The sequence below is a fragment of the Armigeres subalbatus genome, chromosome 3, assembly GCF_024139115.2.
Source record: "Armigeres subalbatus isolate Guangzhou_Male chromosome 3, GZ_Asu_2, whole genome shotgun sequence".
Classification (NCBI taxonomy): domain Eukaryota; kingdom Metazoa; phylum Arthropoda; class Insecta; order Diptera; family Culicidae; genus Armigeres; species Armigeres subalbatus.
In genome coordinates this window covers 7613734-7634270 of record NC_085141.1, presented here as the reverse complement: position 1 = coordinate 7634270, position 20537 = coordinate 7613734, and the positions used below count along the sequence as shown (strand labels likewise).

At 42.7% G+C, this 20537-nt stretch overlaps 1 protein-coding gene across 7 annotated transcripts in view; it reads right to left on the bottom strand.

The window, feature by feature from the left end:
* The window catches only part of LOC134222321 (1-phosphatidylinositol 4,5-bisphosphate phosphodiesterase), a 257905-nt gene that overhangs the window by 104252 nt on the left and 133116 nt on the right, over positions 1-20537 (bottom strand). The gene's annotated exons all lie outside the window — the stretch shown is intronic.

Genomic DNA, 20537 nt, shown 5'->3' with positions numbered 1-20537 from the left:
TTCATTACTCCATGACCCCATGCAAAATTTGAGCTCAATCGGACATGATTTAGGGATGCCTAAAATTCATTAAAGTTTTGATATTTCTACCCATGAAAATTTTCCCAAGGAAAAGTCAAAAATCGGATTTTTGTTTTTGATGCTTGATGATTTTGATGATTTAAAAATGCTTGAAACGTTGAGATAAAAAAAAAACGATTTTTTCTCTTAAAACATTTTTGGGACTTTCATCGAATTTTAACACCGGACGACACGCAAACGTTTTCGTAGCCAAAAATATCCCCCTTTGCAAAATTTGAGCTAAATCGGACATGATTTAGGGGTGCTCAAAATTAATCAAAACTTTTTTTTCCATTCAAGGTTTTCCCATTACCAGTATTTATTTGAGCCTCCTTCCAAGAGGCTCGGAAGCCTCCTTCCAAGAGGCTCGGAAGCCTCCTTCCAAGAGGCTCGGAAGCCTTCTTCCAAGAGGCTCGGAAGCCTCCTTCCAAGAGGCTCGGAAGCCTCCTTCCAAGAGGCTCGGAAGCCTCCTTCCAAGAGGCTCGGAAGCCTCCTTCCAAGAGGCTCGGAAGCCTCCTTCCAAGAGGCTCGGAAGCCTCCTTCCAAGAGGCTCGGAAGCCTCCTTCCAAGAGGCTCAGAAGCCTCCTTCCAAGAGGCTCGGAAGCCTCCTTCCAAGAGGCTCGAAAGCCTCCTTCCAAGAGGCTCGGAAGCCTCCTTCCAAGAGGCTCGGAAGCCTCCTTCCAAGAGGTTCGGAAGCCTCCTTCCAAGAGGCTCGGAAGCCTCCTTCCAAGAAGCTCGGAAGCCTCCTTCCAAGAGGCTCGGAAGCCTCCTTCCAAGAGGCTCGGAAGCCTCCTTCCAAGAGGCTCGGAAGCCTCCTTTTAAGAGGCTCGGAAGCCTCCTTTCAAGAGGCTCGGAAGCCTCCTTCCAGAAGCTCGGAAGCCTCCTTTCAAGAGGCTCAGAAGCCTCCTTCTTTCAAGAGGCCTGGAAGTCTCCTTCCAAGAGGCTCGGAAGTCTCCTTCCAAGAGGCTCGAAGCCTCCTTCCAAGAGGCTCAGTCTCCTTCCAAGAAGCTCAGAAGCCTCCTTCCAAGAAGCTCAGGAAGCCTCCTTCCAAGAGGCTCGGAAGCCTCCTTCCAAGAGGCTCGGAAGCCTCATTCCAAGAGGCTCGGAAGCCTCCTTCCAAGAGGCTCGGCAGCCTCCTTCCAAGAGGCTCGGAAGCCTCCTTCCAAGAGGCTCGGAAGCCTCCTTCCAAGAGGCTCGGAAGCCTCCTTCCAAGAGGCTCGGAAGCCTCCTTCCAAGAGGCTCGGAAGCCTCCTTCCAAGAGGCTCGGAAGCCTCCTTCCAAGAGGCCCCGAAGCCTCCTTCCAAGAGGCTCGGAAGCCTCCTTCCAAGAGGCTCGGAAGCCTCCTTCCAAGAGGCTCGGAAGCCTCCTTCCAAGAGGCTCGGAAGCCTCCTTTCAAGAGGCTCGGAAGCCTCCTTCCAAGAAGCTCAGAAGCCTCCTTCCAAGAGGCTCGGAAGCTTCCTTACAAGAGACTCGGAAGCCTCCTTTCAAGAGGCTCAGAAGCCTCCTTTTAAGAGGCTCAGGAAGCCTCCTTTCAAGAGGCTCTGAAGCCTCCTTCCAAGAGGCTCAGAAGCCTCCTTCCAAGAAGCTCAGAAGCCTCCTTCCAAGAAGCTCAGGAAGCCTCCTTCCAAGAGGCTCAGAAGCCTCCTTCAAGAGGCTGGAAGCCTCCTTCCAAGAGGCTCGAAGCCTCCTTCCAAGAGGCTCGAAGCCTCCTTCCAAGAGGCTCAAGCCTCCTTCCAAGAGGCTCAGAGCCTCCTTCCAAGAGGCTCAGGAAGCCTCCTTCCAAGAGGCCTCAAGCCTCCTTCCAAGAGGCTCAGGCCTCCTTCCAAGAGGCTCAGAAGCCTCCTTACAAGAGGCTCGGAAGCCTCCTTCCAAGAGGCTCGGAAGCCTCCTTCCAAGAGGCTCGGAAGCCTCTTTTCAAGAGGCTCGAAAGCCTCCTTTTAAGAGGCTCGAAAGCCTCCTTTTAAGAGGCTAGGAAGCCTCCTTCCAAGAGGCTCGGAAGCCTCCTTCCAAGAGGCTCGGAAGCCTCCTTCCAAGAGGCTCGGAAGCCTCCTTCCAAGAGGCTCGGAAGCCTCCTTCCAAGAGGCTCGGAAGCCTCCTTCCAGAAGGGAAAGCAGTGACACTGTTTATTATTATTATTTTTCATAAAATGCAGGATATTCTGTTTGTTGGGGAATATTTGCCATTGTTTCCCAAGTCATCTAATTTGCCGTCGTATGGTGAAGTGTTTCGTAAGTTCATGCTTCATTAGAAAAAAAGTCCCAAAAATGTTCTAAGAGAAAAAATCGATTTTTTTTTCAAAATTTTGTTGTTGAGCTCAAATTTTGCATGGGGTCATATTTTGGGGTAATGAAACTTGTGAGCAATGTCGTTTTTCGAAACTCGATGACAATTTTTTCCCATACATTCCATTGGCATCCTAGTAGACACCCTGATAGTGCGAAGTGAGGAAGAAGTAGTAGTGAGTAGTGCAATGTGAGGAAGAAGTAAGATGGAAGAAGAAAGAAGAAAGAAAGGTGAAGGAAGAAGGAAGAAGAAAGAAGGAATAAATAATAAGGAAGAAGAAAGAAAGATGAAGGAAGAAGGATAAAGGAAAAAGAAAGAAGGAAGATATAAGAAGGAAAAAGGTGAAGGATGAAGGAATGAGGAAGAAGAAAGAAAAAAGAAAGAAGCAAGAAAGAATAAAAGGAAGGAAGAAAAGCAAGGAAAATGGAAGAAAGAAGAAAAGGAAGGAAGATGGAGGAAGGAATAAAAGAAAGGAAGATGAAAAAAAGAATGAAGAACGAAGCAAGAAAGAATAAGTAAGAAGGAATAAGGGGAAAATAAGGAAGACAGAAAAAAAGAAGGAAGTATAAGGAAGAAGGAAGAAGGAAGAAGGAAGAAGGAAGAAGGAAGAAGGAAGAAGGAAGAAGGAAGAAGGAATAAGGAAGAAGGTAGAAAGAAGAAGGAAGAAGGAAGAAGGGAGAAGGAATAAGGAAGAATAAAGAAGATATAAGGAAGAAGGAATAAGGAAGAAGGAAGAAATAAAAAGAATGAATGTAGAAGGAAAAAGTAAAAAAGACGAATTAAGTACTGTCCATTTAATTCCACCAGTTAATTTTCGTTATCTTTGCAGATACGTATTTCGACCACAACTGTGTGGTCGTCGAGTCAAGTACAAGACACTGAAGACGACCACACAGTTGTGGTCGAAATACGTATCTGCAAAGATAACGAAAATTAACTGGTGGAATTAAATGGACAGTACTTAATTCGTCTTACACAGTTGAATACATTCTACTAAAAGAGCTTCATATATATTTCTGAAGAAAAAAGATGAAAAAGGAGAAAATAGAAGGAAGATTAAAGAGGGAAGAAGGAAGAAGGAAGAGTGAAGAAGATAGAAGGAAGAAGAAAGGATGAAGGAGAAGAAAGAAAGAAAAAGGAAGAAGAATAAAGAAGAAAGAAGGAAGAAGAATAAAGAAGAAAGAAGGAAGAGCGAAAAAGAAAGCAATTAGGGAGAAGGAAGAAGGGATAAGGTGAAGAAAGAACTTATTTATCACTTTTTGCTTCTCTTTCGGCCTAATGGCTATTAGGCCTAATAACTTTTGGCCAAATGACTTTTGAACTAACGGCCTTCGGCCTAATGGCCTGACACCATTTGCCCGGTATTAGGCAAAGAGGATAAATAGTACATTCTTCAAATGAACTCGTTTGCTTGGAATGAAGAGAAAGAAGGACACAATGCCTTTTTCAAATGATCGTGTCTATCTAGTATAAGGCGTCTCGAGAAAAAAAACATCTATCCGCAATGAAACAAGCAGAGAAGATAATTCGGTCAATAAAGGAGCGCGCTTGCCAGGTATAATAAAGGATTGATATGGAGCAATTATACGTTTCAAACTACAGGAGCCGTTCGATAACTGCAAAATGTTTACCTTTCAGTTAACGAATGCCGTTCGATAACTGCAACGCATTCTAGACGTCAAACGGTTGCCAATCGACGTCAGATGCAATAAAAGTGCATCTAAATGTGCATCTAAATGATGCAATAAAAGTGCATCTAAATAGGCACGGCAAATGCTGGGTAAAGCGTACCATTGGTACTTCGCGTACCTGAAGGAATAAAATAGACCCCATCTCGCGGTCCTTAGCCTCTTACCCAGCAACTCCTATCCCTATCGCGGTGCTGGCCGGGATACGAGCAACCTTAGGGAAGATCGGGTAACCAACCCCGGTGGGAACTATGGTCGTATGCTGACAGGAAAGGGGAGGGTTCGCTCCTCTCCGGAGGTGCAAATCTTATTGAGCGTCTGTTCTCCATGTCAGGATCGGCTCACAACAGCGTCTGCTCTCCAGGGGCGGTTGATCATCGTCTGAGTGCCTGCGAGGGACTCTAAGTGAAACTGTGCACCATGGTCCACCGGAAATAAGGAGGAATGGTCCTCCGGAAATTTAGGGGGCTTGGTGTCAGGCCCTGCAAGCCAGCCTTTAAAAATCATAAGCAACGAACAATCAACAAGAGAGTACGGACCGGAACCATCGGCGAAGACCACTGCGACGAAAAGGGACTAGCGATTGGAAACTCGGTTCGTGGAACTGCAAATCTCTCAACTTCATCGGGAGCACACGCATACTCGCCGATGTGCTCAAGGACCGTGGATTCGGCATAGTAGCGCTGCAGGAGGTTTGTTGTAAGGGATCAATGATGCGAACGTTTAGAGGTAATCATACCATCTACCAGAGCTGCGACAACACACACGAGCTGGGAACAGCTTTCATAGTGATGGGCGATATGCAAAGGCGCGTGATCGGGTGGTGGCCGATCAATGAAAGAATGTGCAGGTTGGGGATCAAAGGCCGGTTCTTCAACTTCAGCATAATCAACGTCCATAGCCCACACTCCGGAAGCACTGATGATGATAAGGACGCATTCTACGCGCAGCTGGAACGTGAGTACGACAGCTGCCCAAGCAACGACGTCAAAATCATCATAGGAGATTTGAACGCTCAGGTTGGCCAAGAGGAGGAGTTTAGACCGACTATTGGGAAGTTCAGCGCTCATTGGCTGACAAACGAAAACGGCCTACGACTAATTGATTTCGGCGCCTCAAAGAATATGACCATTCACAGCACCTACTTCCAACCCAGCCTCTCGTATCGATACACCTGGAGATCACCACTGCAGACAGAATCACAAATCAACCCCGTTTTGATTGACGGACGGCACATCTCCGACATTATCGACGTCAGGACATATCGTGGCGCTATCATCGACTCTGACCGCTATCTGGTGATTAAACTGCGCCCAAAACTATGCGTCATCAACAATGTTCGGTATCGACGACCGCCGCGGTACGACCTAGAGCGACTGAAGCAACCTGATGTCGCCACTGCATACGCGCAGCATCTCGAGGCAGCGTTGCCGGAAGAGGGTGAGCTCGATGGGGCCCTCTCTTGAGGACTGCTGGAATACAGTTGAAGCAGCCATTAACGACGCAGCGGAGAACAACGTCGGGTATATGGGACGAAGTCGACGGAACGATTGGTTCGACGAAGAGTGCAGACAGATTCTGGAGGAGAAGGACGCAGCGCGGGCGGTCGCGCTGCAGCAAGGTACCCGGCAGAACGTGGAACGTTATAGACGGAAGCGGAGACAGCAGACCCGCCTTTTTCAGGAGAAGTAACGCCGCCTGGAAGAAGCGGAGTGCGAGGAGATGGAACAGCTGTGCCGTTCTCAAGATACACGCAAGTTCTATCAGAAGCTCAACGCATCCCGCAAAGGCTTCGTGCCGCGAGCCGAAATGTGCCGAGATAAGGATGGGAGCATCTTGACGGACGAACGTGTGATGATCGAAAGGTGGAAGCAGCACTACGAGGAATATCTGAATGGCGCTGAGAGTACAGGCAGTGAAAGTCAAGACAGCGGAGGAGATGACTACGTCAGTTCAGCGGACGATGGAAGCCAACCAGCCCTCACCTTGAGGAAAGTTAAGGATGCCATTCAACAGCTAAAGACCAATAAAGCAGCTGGTAAGGATGGTATCGGAGCTGAGCTCATCAAGATGGGCCCGGAAAAGCTGGCCACTTGCCTGCATAAACTGATAGTCAGAATCTGGGAAACCGAACAGCTACCGGAGGAGTGGAAGGAAGGGGTTATATGCCCCATCTACAAGAAAGGCGACAAACTGGAGTGTGAGAACTTTCGAGCGATCACCATCCTTAATGCCGCCTACAAAGTGATATCCCAGATCATCTTCCATCGTCTGTCACCATTAGTGAATGAGTTCGTGGGAAGTTATCAAACCGGCTTCGTTGACGGCCGCTCGACAACGGACCAGATCTTTACTGTACGGCAAATCCTTCAAAAATGCCGTGAGGTCCCAACGCACCATCTGTTCGTTGATTTCAAGGCGACATACGACAGTATAGACCGCGTAGAGCTAACGTAGAGTTAAATTACACACCGCCTTATGTTATTCCGCGAAAATGTTTTTCGGTGAAATATTATACATTCAATACTGTAGAGTCTGGCCCAATGGTTCTGACAATAATGGTCGCAATGTGATGTTGCAGAGTTTGTTTACTCGGGACGTAATCGGCTAATGGTTAAAACTGCAGTGAACGTTTAACAGTGTAAGCGCAATCGAAGCAGGCGAAAACCCAGATAAAATATTATTCGGGAGAGAATAGTCGAACGCCATGCAGAACAGAAGAAAGTGGCAAAAGCACCCGTAAAGATTATACAAATACATATTACTTATTCCTTATTCTGACCAAACTCGCCTCCTGCAAAATAAGAGATCACATCAATCCTTACTTTCATTGTCTATTCATTTGCCTTTGCCTTATTTCGAGCTAACGCTTATTTCAGGAAGAACAGACTAAGCGGAAAGTGGAGAAGTGGTTAGACGGTCACATCAAGAGGGCGGCGGAGCAGCAGTCGACCACGGACTTTCGGGAAGCGTATCCGAAAGATACAGACCCGCTAAGCGTGAGAGTAGGCCTCAGCAGAGTTAGTGACAAGCCGAAGCTTGCGAAGAAAGTGCCGATGCTCGTCGAGTGCAGAGACGAATCGGACAAAGAAAGCGAAACCAGCGAAGAATCGGAGGACCAGGTGAAGAACAGTCGAAGCCGGCATAGCAAAGTGCGGAGCAGTCAAGGCTCTCACGGGCCGGGGCAAGAAATCGGCCATATTTCAAAGCGGCAGCTAGCGGCTTGGAAAGCGGTGTCCTAACATCTTCCAAAGTTTCGGGGAGAGCCGGATGTTTATTAGCAGTTGTGCTCAAAACTGTCCGCGTGTCGGTTTTCCTACCTGGAGAATTTAAAACGTCTGCAACCAAGTAACAATCGCAATGCTTCGAAGATTTATGTTAGTTTTATAGAGGTTTTATTACGGCATGTAGAAATGCTTAAAGTTTTATTTTGGTTTTATACAGTTGTCATTTAATTAGATCCGCAAGAGTACTTGAGAACTACGTTTTGAATTCCAATATAAAACCACAGCTCTTTAGGTTTCATAATACTCCTGCGTTCCTCCTCAGGGCTAAAATATGGAACTGACATAAAGCCAGCAGTTAAGTTATATGTTGGTTCAAGACTTATAAAAGCTGCCAAGCTTCATAGAGTCCTGTATACAACCCACATATAACCTTTAATCCTGAAGAAGACCTGCATATGAATACGAAGCTTTAAACTACTACAATGGATAGAAACCAAATTTCAAATTCAGCACAAATTGTTTGACCCACGGAAGTCTTTTCATTTCGATTTCAGTCGAAAATGAAAAAAAACATTACCAGTTTTTTCTATGTCGTGAATTAATCCTCTACGCTCTAAATAAGTTGTTTGTGGGAGGATCTTACTGCTTTGGTAATAAAAAGGGAGTTCGCTGCATAGGTAATAAAAAAAAAGATTGAATTAACTAGAATATAGAGGGTGTCCATTCTGCTCCGGGTATTCACATTGTCCCCTGGCCCCTTACTGGAAGCGTTGAAAATTGTAAATCAAAATTCTGACAGATAAATTATAAAAATCACAAGTGTTCTGCTTTGAATTTTATTCAAGTTTGTATGAGAACTAAAATTGTCTTAGCCTCTACAAGAACAATGCGAACGCAAACATCATTGCCATGAAAGAAAGTGTAGCATTGCCTTGATTCGATATCAAACCGTTGATTAATTTCAAAGGGCAAAGTTCAAAGTTTCTTCCAAAGAGTTATCATGCAGAACCACTCACACCAGATTTAAACGATTTAAAAGGAGGCAATTGTTTTACAACTATAAAAGATTCTCCCAGCCTGCATTTGACATCTATGCCTCTACTTCATCATTCTGGCTCGGTCTATTGGCCGGTGCAGGCTCGCTAAATTTATCACTCACAAAAACCCACCCCCTTTGTTCGGTCTTAAACAGATGCCTGTGGGGAAAACTGGTATGAAACGCGCCATGCTGCGAATGGTTATGACTTTCATGCAAATTATTCATATAAATGCTATCACGAAACATGCATAAAACAGACGTATTTAGAAGGATGCTACCAACTTTGATTTTTTTACAAAAAAAAAATGGGATAAATCGCCAATTGTTGACTAAAATCTTTGCTTTTTGTGGGAGAACCATAAAGAAAGAACTTACGCTTAACAGTTGACGAATTACAGAGATACAATGGCAATGTGGAAGAAATTGGATATTTCTGAGTTTCCAGGTTTCGAAAATTGAAATATTCTCATCTAAAAAGTAGACCATTCGCCCCTATTTAGCCAGCAATAGTTAAATATAAGGCTCGAACGCTTTCTGCGACTCTGCGCGTTGAAAGTCTCATCTCGGAAGACAATAGGCTTTGAGAAAGGGATCCTACCGCTCTGTTTTCGCAGCATCCTTCTTTCGCGGAAAAATAAGAGGATTGCATGCGATTTATTCATCGTGGCACACGTACAATAAATATCGATTCATGGTCTCCGTCATCGCCATCGCTGGTCCCTCCAGGACTAGGATCCTGAATGGGAAATCCAGCTCAAGTTGAAACAAAAATAATAACCCGCACGGCTCTCCGAAGCAACACTGAAGCGGTTGACGAGCCGGCAGGTTTGAATTCACGGAAACGCTCTGGCAAAACAATGGCTGTATTATGCTTTCGATTGGGGTTGCTGGGGGGAGCATAGAGTAGATAAAGAGCAGCATCCGTGAAGGATTTAACCCTCGGGAAGCGTTCAGCCTGATTGTTCATTTGGATACGGGAAAGCCTCTCCGTGTTAAGCGATTCCGGAAAACGGGGAAGGTATTTTATACAGTTTTCTGTATCTTCGTTAATATTGATGTAATTTATGTTGGGAAGCAGTGAATTAAAAGATCCAATATTATAAAGGACAGTCCTTATCGTCAGTGTCCATAGCCCGACATCTTAAAACTCTTGCAAGATTGAAATCAAACGTGAGTGAAAGCCCGCTGGGGTCATCGATAAACAGTTGTGCACGATTCGGCTTGGAGTATTTTTATATGTTCTTCATGGTTGAAAGCAATGAATTAAAAAACACAATAAACATTCTTGTATCTGTAAATATTTAGCTGCACCTCGACGACTTTTGTGGCGAAATGATGTTTCTGAAAATGAGTAAACTGCACATGAATTCATTCTTATTTTTTGTTCTTATGCAAAGTAAGTGTTCTGCCGAATTGGCTCTTCAGCTTACCTCAAGGATGTTTTCGATCATTTAATTATTTTGTAATTATTGATCGATCCACCTTGTTCGTTATGTACCTCGCCTTCTTGTGCCCATCGGATCTTTATCGAGAACCATGCGTGCGCGTTGGCCCTCCACCAGCATCGTCCAGGTCTCGTATCCGTAGAGAATTAACGGTCTAATGAGCGTTTTGTAGATAGTTATTTTGTTCAGCGGAAAACTCTAGTCGATTGGAACGTTTTGCGGAGTCCAAAGTACGTACAGTTTCCTGGCTTGACTCGTCTCCGAGTTTCTCTGCTGGTTCGATATTGAATTTCGTCCTCGATTTCGTCCCCACCGATACAAACTCGTGGTGGGTGGCTTACATTATCCTCTCTCGAGCATCTTCCGATCATGTAAATCATCTTCAACGTGTATCCGATCCGCTTAGATTCTCTTATCAGTCTGATGTAGGCTTCCTCCATTTTCACAAAGTTTAGTGCAGTAATATCAATGTCGTCGGCGAAACCAAATATCTAAACGTGAATCGTGAAAATCGTAACACGTATTACCCTCTGCAAAGCGACGTTGAACAGGAGACACGAAAGACCATTACCAGGCCGTAATGCCATCAATGTGATCAGCATAGTAATTTCCCCTACTGGGACAGAACCTGATCCTTCCAAACCTTGGTGATTACCCAGTGCAACGCTCTAGTCAGTGTTTATATAGCTCTCTTGATAGTTGGTCAACCCCTAGAACTTTGTTGTTTTTGAGCCCAAGAATCTCCTCTTTGATTTTTTGGAGATCCGGAGCTGCAAAATGTATGTCCTGTGTGCATGTTTCAAGGCTGGTCACCATACTACATTACTTGTCTGCCACATCGCCGTTTAGACGCTTTTCGTAATGCTGTCGCCACCTTTAGATCAACTCACGCTCATTGGTGCGAAGGTTCTCGTATATGTTCCTACATATGTCAGGTTGAGGCACGTGGCCCTTATGTGAACGGTTCAGCTTCTCATAGAACTTTCGTGCATTATAAGAGCAATATAACTTATGTGGCCAAACGATCGTTTTGGCCAGATGACTTGTTAGGTCAAACGGCTTTTTCGGCCAAAGTACCAGTTCGTGTTCGTGCTTTCAGCCAATCTAATTTACCAAAAAATTCTTATCAAACTAGTCGTCTTAATTATTCTAGATTGAGAAAGTCAACGACCATTTCGGCCAAAGAGCATATTCGCCCAATTGAGCTACTCGGCAGCCGATAGTATTCTACCAAATGTTTTTTTTTCGGTTACACGATAAATTCGGCCAAACAACTTTCAGCCTTGTGGTCGTCGGCCAAATGGCTTTCTGCTGAACGACTCTTTTTCGTTAAAAAAAATCAATTTCAACGGGAAATCTTTCGCAACTTTTTTCTTAATTTTATGAATAGTTTTTCGAAATTTCAATAAGAAATTGTATGGAATTTTCAAGAAAATCATTTTTTCTTCATGAAAAATTATCTGGAGTTTCGTGATGTTTTAGGGATCAATCAGGAAATTTTACGGAAAATCCACTGAATCTTCGGAATTTCCACTGAAAACTCTGCGGACTTCTTCAAATTTGAATCGGCGTGGAAAATTATAGATCAGCGGCGGGACAGTGCTTCGAACGTATGGAGCTACGGGACAAAAATCATAACTTACATTCTACACGTTCTAACTCAATGGTGTCTTTGGAAAAATGGTTGTAAACTAGTTTTTCTACTAGTTGCATTACTGACCTATGTTAAATTGATAAAGGCATAAGGCAAATTCCATAACATGTAATATGCTTCGTATAATCGAGATTCATTTGAGAAAATTGTAACTTATGATATAAACTAATATTTGCGTAATTGACCTATGTTGAATAGATAATTGCATAAATGCCGTAAATTCCAGATTTTACGATATGCCTCAAAGAATCAGGATTTTTTTTACGAAAAATATGAGGTATGATAACAGTTTCTATTACAACAATTGACCAATTTCCAATTGATCATCTCATAAGTGACGTAAACGCCAGCTCTAATGTTGTATACTATAGAATCAGGATATCCGTAGAAATGATTTGAGGAATTGCTTTTTTAACACGGGATCAGAAATCATTGGAATTTGTTAATTTTTTTTCCAAGTTCGTTTATTTTGTAGGCTCAGGCGTGTATAACACTTTACGGAGCCATGGTTATTGATACGTACAATCAATATCATCTTATAAAGTTAGTAACAGAGGGGTAAAAACCAGCGTATTCGTGGTGACTCGAGGTTAAGTTTACAATGTTTAGGGATGGGCGGAGATTAGGATTCGGAAATCATGGAATCATCATAATCAAGGAATTTCAACTGCTCATCCGGTCATTTGGCATCAGGGACGATGTGGCGTGTCGTCGTGTTCGAGGAATGATTCGACTGGGAGCATCTTCCGGATGGCCAGAAAATGAAGGATGTCTGACATGGCCGCGAATTTGTGTGTTTTTATGAGATATTGCGAAAAAACAACGTTGTTTTTAATGTCGATAATTTTTAATGGAACTAGAGCCACGACAAGCAGGCTCTCATCTGAGCTCTCAGCCTTCGACAATTTTTATGTGTAGCTGCTATGTCCTGAGCTTCCATCAAAAGCCCATTTGCATACAAGTTTTACCGTCCTTGAGCTCTCTACCGAAAGTTGTTGCATAATGCTTAGCGAGGTACAATTCATTAGGTCTTGCAAATCAACATCAGTGGAAGTTTCAACGCGTAAAGACTAGGAAGCAGATTTGCATGTACCTCGTACCTCGAAGCAGATTGTACTTTCTCCCGGATAAATCAAAGTCAATGTACAACGCCAGTTCTTGTGCCGCTGTCATAACGTTTTCCGACAGATAACAGATATTGAGGCTGGCATCCGATACGTGTGTAAACATCCGCAACCGTTAATTCAAATGTATTTTAAATTGGGATCGCGTTTGGCAATCGATGGGAGATGGCGCAAGTATCATTGTTATCGAAAACGCAGCCAGAATGCGGCTGTCAAATGCATTGGCTGCGTTCGACGGTTGTTAATCAGCTGCGTCCGTATGTACTGCCGCAATCAGTTGAGTAGATGGCAGTAGTGGGCCAACGTATATCAATTCAAAAGTTTACACAGGATTTTCAATAAAATTTGTTCTAGCCTAAATATCTGTTATCTGTGGTTTTCCTGTTTTGTGCTTGAGCTACTTGATATATTGGCCGCAAATGCTAGCTCCTCAGGTTCGTTAATATTGATGAGGTCTTCAACACGTTGTTTCTTTGTTTTATTTGAACATTTCTGAAACAGTTTTTGAGGTCTTCCCTTCGCGATGTTGAATGAAGACTCGGCAATTCTTTCAAAATTTGTATTCGGATTGCGTGGAAGATTTACCAACGAAGACAATCAGCGAGAGTTTTGCTTCTCAAATTTCTCGGATGATCGAAAGCTCTGTGACCATTTTTGATCATTTCTCAAACAAAATAATTTGGAAAACTGCTTTAGTTCTTTTTCAAGTTCCTCTAAGAAATTATCTGGGTTATATAAATCCGACAGAAACTTCAACACATGAGCTTTTTTTGAGACGGATCAATGGAAAGCTATTGTTTGTATGTATCTATGTTATTGAGCGTAAAAGTATCACCTAGAAAATCGTTAACAGCTATTAATAGAGCAAATAAGAGCAGCTGGAATCACTTCCATTCTCTTAAGAATACTATAAGTGAGCTCTGGTGCGATTTTCAGATATGTGTTTTGATGTACTTTTTTTAAAAAGCTGTTTGAAGTTGTAGATTATTTCTTCCTATATAACTTCATGCCCATGACTTGGAAGCTTCACTCATCACAATGATCGAAATATGTCCAATTGATACACATTAAATTGGATCTTACTTAATTTTACGCTTTCCATATCGATTTTCACAGTGAAAGGTACCGTTCGAAAACTTTGGCAATGCAAAAGATGCCTTTCACCAACAGGTGATAAATCATTCACTTTCAGCGATGGAAATGTTTACAAACACGAATTGTTTTGATCGTCCCAATGACCTCACAAAGATACTAATGCGCATGCAGCATAATTGAAACATATGTTAATATCATGGTCTACTTGATTCGACTAAATACGAGAGTCGATTTTTCCATTTTTGTCCAAGGGACAAAGCACTGTGCGGCATGCCAAAAACTGTCGGTGGCGGCGGCGCACACCTCTAGCCGCGGCGTTCGACTTCGATGTGTGTTGTACACCGTCGAAAGATTCTGCGGACGTTCGTGATGTCGGAGAAGAATTAACCGTCGATTAGAACGTGGTCAATTTGGTTTTCCGTTTCTTAGTTAGGTGATCTCCATGTGGCCTTGTGAATATTCTTGCGAGGGACGAAAGTACTTCGGACTATCACTACTAAACTTCATGATTTCACAAAGCAATGATGGGAATGATATTTTTGGGTTCCTGGGCCACTCGGGTTAAATCCAGCCACAATCCGGGGGACCTTTGGAATGGCTATTCACTAAAAACTAAAATAAAAAATATTTAATAAAAGATCGTGTGACACCAAGTTTTATAATTTCACAATACAGTGATAAGCATGATACATTAAGGGGTCCCTGGGCCGCTTGGGTACAATCTGCTCACATCGGCCACAATCCGGAGGACAGAATGGAACAGAATTCTCCAAATTGTGTCAAAACACGTTGCGGAACATCTCAAACTTCTTGATCTCACAATGACATAATGAGAAAGATATTTTTAGGGTTCCTGGGCTACTTTGGCTCTGGGTCTAGTACAAAAGCGGCACAATACGGAGGACTTACGGAATGTTCATTTCCCAAATTGAGTCAAAACAGATCATGTCACATTTAAAATAGCATGATTTTACAAAACAATAATGGAAATAATATTCTTAGGGTTCCTCGGTAACTTGGATTCAATTTGGTCACATCAACCACAAGCCTACGGAAAGGGCATTTTTTTAAATTCAATCAAAATAGGACATGTGTCCCCTCATACTTTATGATTTCACGAAACATGAAATAAATTATGTTTTTGTGGCTCTTAGGCCATTTGGTCACATTGACTGCGATCCGTAAAACCTACTTAGGGAAAACTTGTTCAATTGGATCAAAACAGGTTCTCAAAATCAAGCCTAGTCTAGTCGGATTGAACCCAAATCGCCAGGAAACCCTGAAAACTGCATTTCCACCGTTGCTTTTTAAAATCATGCAGCTTGCGGTGTCACACGATCTGAAAATATCATTCAGATAATTGCTTTGTAAATCATTAACTGTTCGGAAGTTGGATTTCTCAGTCTGAAGTATCAAAACGATGGCTTATTTACTTGCCCGACGTTTCGGCCGATGGGTTGTGGCCTTTTTCAATGATCGTATAGTCTATCGTCTATCGTACACAACCACAACCCATCGGCCGAAACGTCGGGCAAGTAAATAAACCATCGTTTTGATACTTCTGACAGTACATCTTATCCAGTCGGAAAACACCCTTCCTAAAATCATGAAGTTTGAGGTATTACACAACTTATTTTGACTAAATTTAAGAAAATGGCCATTCCGCAGGTTCCCTGGAATATGGCCGATGTGGCCGGACTGAGTGACCCGAGTGACCCAGGAACTGACCTAACAACTGACCCCAACGATCCCAAGGGTTGAGCCAAATCTAATATGAATCAAACAATCCGTATCGAATGCAACTTGTTGCGAAGGTATCAGTCAAGAAATGTGGTTTTAACAGGAGTTTTTATTTTTTTAACGCCTTTAAGAACAGGCATAAGGGACGGAAAGTTATAATCTTAAGTTCATCATGGACTTGCCTTAATTAAATTCACATTGTTAATAACATCAACAAACTTAACTGATGTTAATTATATGGTGTCCCACCTAAAATTAGATTTTTGAACATCAAACAATATTGTGAGTAGGCCGATACAAATATTAAATTTATTTTATGTCCGACGGCTCTTGGAAGGTACGAGGGGGGGGGGTAATAAAAAATAACAAGGAAACGAAAAAAGTCCAAAATGCAATTATTCCGTGCAAAATTTGAAATAATAATGGAAAATGATAGCAAAAAACGTTTAGAGCAAACAAAGAATATGAATATTTGTAACATATTTTTATCTAGTAGTGAATTTAATTCAAAATTTTATATAAATAAAAAAATACTGAAACTTATTTCTGAAGAAAATTTGTTTTTTATTTTTGGAAAACTGCAAGTTCTTGCATAGGTTCGAAATTGAACACTTCCCGGAGAAGAAGAAGTAGAAAAAGGTGCAGTATTAAGTAGAATCGGTGGAGCACGTCATATCAGCATGCCCACGTTCCTAAAATTATTGGAATGCTTGTTAGCGGCATAGATACGATCTCGGACAAACCCATAGACAGGATTTAGGACGCTAAATTCACCCATGCAAGAAACATGCACGGGTGTGCTGCGGGGTCATTGTGGCTCATCTGAGGCACGATCTGAGATGTCTTCCCAGGTGTCTGGTTGCAGATTCGCCTTTAAATACCTTACTCCAAGCAAAGGTACGATACACGGAATACAACCTTGCTTTTTGAGAGTTAAAATTACACTTGTTTTATGAAAAACTATCAGACCCGACGAACTTCGTTTCGCCTAAAATTAATTAGTTCTCGAGTTATGCAAAAATTTATGCTTCATTTGTATGGGAGCTCCTCTTTCCAGAAGGGGGAAGAGTTTCGAACCACCACTGAAACATGTCTTCCCTTCCAAAACCTCCACATGCCTGATTTGGTTCCATTTTCTTGATTCATTCTCGAGCTATGAAGAAATTAATGTTCCATTTGTATGGGAGCCCCCCTTCTAGACTGGGAAGGGGTCTCGAATCATCTTAAGAACCTTCCCCTGCCCCAAAAAATCTGTATACAAATTTTTACACTGATCGGTACAGTAGTTTCCCAGTCTATGTGGTTCAGACAGACAGAAACTCATTTTTATGTATATAGAAGAAAGTTAGATAAAACATTCTTCCAAACAAGCTCAAAAATAAACTATATTACTTTGTAAACATAGTGACGGGTATTGGTACATTGGTTCATAGGCTATACGGTACTGGGAATGGGTTTCTTCACTCTCCATCCTTGACTTGGGCCCAAATCTGATTCCTAACGACTTCGTTTATTTCTCTGTCAGGTTTTCGTCGCTAGGATATCTCAGGTCTGCCTTTGTAGCGATATCCTGCCAGATTTCTGTCCAGCGCTTGCTTGCAGATTTCGTCTGCACTCTTACGTGGTGTGAGACCAGCCTACTCTGCACGTGGTGTGAGACCGGCCTACGTCCATTCACACTGTGGAGCTGATGGTGATGTTGGATTTCGATGGCATTGTCGATGGGGCTTATTCGGTATCCAGTTGTGAGGCTACCGAGCTGTAAAACGTAGACATCGGCTGATGCATACTTGCAAATCTATATGAACTCTGCTTATACGCAGTCTCACTGGCGTATAACATTACAGATTTCACGTTAGGTTGAATATTCGAGGTTTGGCGCATTGTCTGGGCCGATTGGATCTCCATGTTCTATGTTGAGCTTGGTCCGCCACCCGACGATGGCTGGCTTTGGTTTTCGACCTTCTCCACTGTTTGCCCGGCTACCGTGGAGTTGGAGTTGTTCATATACAGCAATTTGGTCTTGCTGACGTTGATGAGTGGGAGTGTACGGCCAGGTCATTCAGTTTACTCTACATGGTAGAGCGCTGTTGCGTTGGTAGAGCAGTATTATCTTCTGAGTCGAGGTCGTTCGATTGCTCTATGGTGGTGGGCTGCTAGAGCGGCCCTTGATTTCGTCGATTACGATGAGCAACAACACTTCAGCGACTCCATTGCACAGGACTCTCGATTTTGTGACTTGGGACGCCCACAGTTTTTTTTGTGATTCAGACGATCGAAGGCTTCTCCGTGGCTAATCAGTACCAAATGGAGGGACTCTCGAAATTCAATGATCTGCTCCAGGATAATGCGAAGCATGACAGTATGATTCTCACATGATCATCCGGGCCGGAATCCTGCCGGCTGTCAACCTTTCCCTATATCCCTATATCCTATAAGTCGTCAGGACTTGAAGAAGTTGTTCTAAGTGGTCGAGCCAACGATTAAACTGATCAATTGGATCGGTGAGTGACTGACATGCGTCTTTCTCTGGCATCCACCAATTTGTCCTTGCTCCAATCAGACTTCGTGAAATATCGTAGAGGAGGCGATTATTGCCGGTTGTTGCGGCTTTTCTCCCTTTGCATAGTCGGCTGGGGAGTCTACCCGCATTCGCTTCTCCCGCTTCTCCCGCCAGCAGCGTTTGAACTACTCCTCAGGAGCTGCTGTAAGCAAGAGTCCCTTTAATATTCGTGACCTGATAGGATATAGAATATTTATGCCAATAGAGATATGTCCTCATATTTTCAGTTAAAATACTTTTGATGACAAATGTATGGTATATAAATGATATATTACGTGCCAAGTAAAAACATTGATACATAGGAAACCGCCAAATGTTGAACGGCTAATTTTGTCGCCTATTGTTGAACTCCCATAAGAAATGCACGTGCGTTCAACAATAGGCGAAGAAATTAGCCGTTCAACATTTGGCGAATTACCCAATGCTCAAAATTAAAAAAATAAAAACCTTAAAAATTTTTTTTTTCGCCCCCTCGATATTTTTGGAAAATTGAAGGGGGGGGGGGAGGGGTGGTTAACATCAAATAAATTTAATATTTGTATCGGCCAATAGCAAAAATAACAATAAACTACATTTTTAACCACAAAAAAAGGTTCGCTAATATGGTGCTGTTTTAGAGTGCTTGGTATGGATAGCACGTGAATGTTCGTCTGTTCGCTCCTCAATTATTCTGTTCAACCTTTACATGATTGTAGCAGTTAATGATAAAAAACATTTCATGAAATACTGCTTAACCCTTTCGGGAGTCAGGACGGATAGGTTTTGCCCAGCGTTTTAGATTGGCTGTGAAAAATCATAGAAAATTCTATACCACACCACATTCTAAACACTCAATTAAGTTTAATCATCCTGGTCGTTGAGACAGTGATCAATTTTCAGAAATATGAGAGGCTCAAGGTTCTCTAATACGTTCTCGAGTTCAGGGTTTATGCAATGTCCCTCTCCAATCTGGTCCAATCCAATTTTCTTGAATTCGATATGTTCAAGGTACTCCAAAACGTTCTCAAGTTCAACACAAAGTATCTACCGGATCAACCAAGGCTTTTGCAGTGTCCTCAACATTGTTATGTACCCAACCTCAATAAGGATGTGCGCACCATGCGAAGCCAATTTTCTTTAATACGGGATGTTCAAGATATTCCAGAACGTTCTCATGTTCAACTCAAGTTGTCTACCAGATCAACCAAGGCTTTTGCAATGTTCTCAACCCAATTTTATTGAATACTAGATGTTCATGGTACTCCAAAACGTTCTCGGGTTCAGTTAAAAGTGCCAGAACAAATATAACTTTTGCAATGACAATGAGTGTCAGTATGTACCCAATCATGCTTAGCTTAGCTTAACTTAGATTTGACTGACTACACATATTTATAGTTACTACTCCGTGATTGACCAGAATCAGTGAAATTGCACAAATAATCAATTGAATGACTGGCATTGTTCAAGCGTTCTGTGTGCAAGTTTCAGTGACTCAAGTGTTCAAATGATGTATAACGGAGCAAGCCACGTCATTGTAGTCAGTTGGGAAGAGGGAAGGAATGTTAGTAGGTGGTTCTTGCTATTTGAAGACCGTGTTTACCTCTGCGTCTCTACAAAAACCTCAGGCGAATATCAGTTAGTCGGTAGGCATCGCTGGATCTGGATTCACTCTGATAAGTAATTGCCTATCATGCCATTTTTTTTACAGAATAATAGAATGATTTTAACTAACTATGATTCGGTCGCAAAGAGAAACCCAAACTAACCACTTGCACAACGAGCAGGAACACGATCAAACGAGTATGAATTGATTTACTTCTCGACCCCATAAAGCACAACGATACCAGATTTTTCGGAGTATCTTTGAACCGAACATGAACACTCCTCACCATGCATGTCTGGTGGCAAATGCAAACTGTGGGAGGATCGCGTTTTGGACGACCGAAACGACGCGCAGCACTATGTACTTACTTGCCCGATGGCTACTGCAAACTATTGAAGATCGCACTTGTCTCGAGCGAGGCAAAGCGCAATACAAGCGCATGATCCGCCGAATATCATTTTTTTTTCTTTCGTTCGCGACGAATAACACACGCACTGTACTTATTTGTCCGATGGCTACTGCAAACTATGGAAGATCGCACTTGGATTGACGAAAGCAAAGCCCAATACAATCCATCAGTATGCGCCTAATCTTGAGAAAAATCTGGTGTAGGAGAAAGGTGTTTGTTGCTAACAATGCCCTTTCGAATGTGGCTGCGGACTTTTTTTTGGCGTTGAACCACTGCGTTCACGGACTTGTAGATTATATCAAACAGTTCGAAGTCATATAAGCTCAATAGACCTACTGGGATATCGTATCTAACATCATCAAATGATCGGAACTGAAGGACGTTTTGAAGAACCAACAAGGGTCTGTAATGCAGTCGACCCTCGAGATGTAATACAGTCGATAACGAGATGTGGTACAGAAGTTTCTTGGAAAATTGTTCGAAAGGACTATCAGAGTAACCGAGAAAATATTTTAGTATCATTTGTTTCCACGAGTCGATATCGAGTCTTAGAACATTGATTCATGGAGGGTCCACCGTAGTACAGTGACTATAATAACAGTGTTATAATGAGTCAGAATTGGAACAG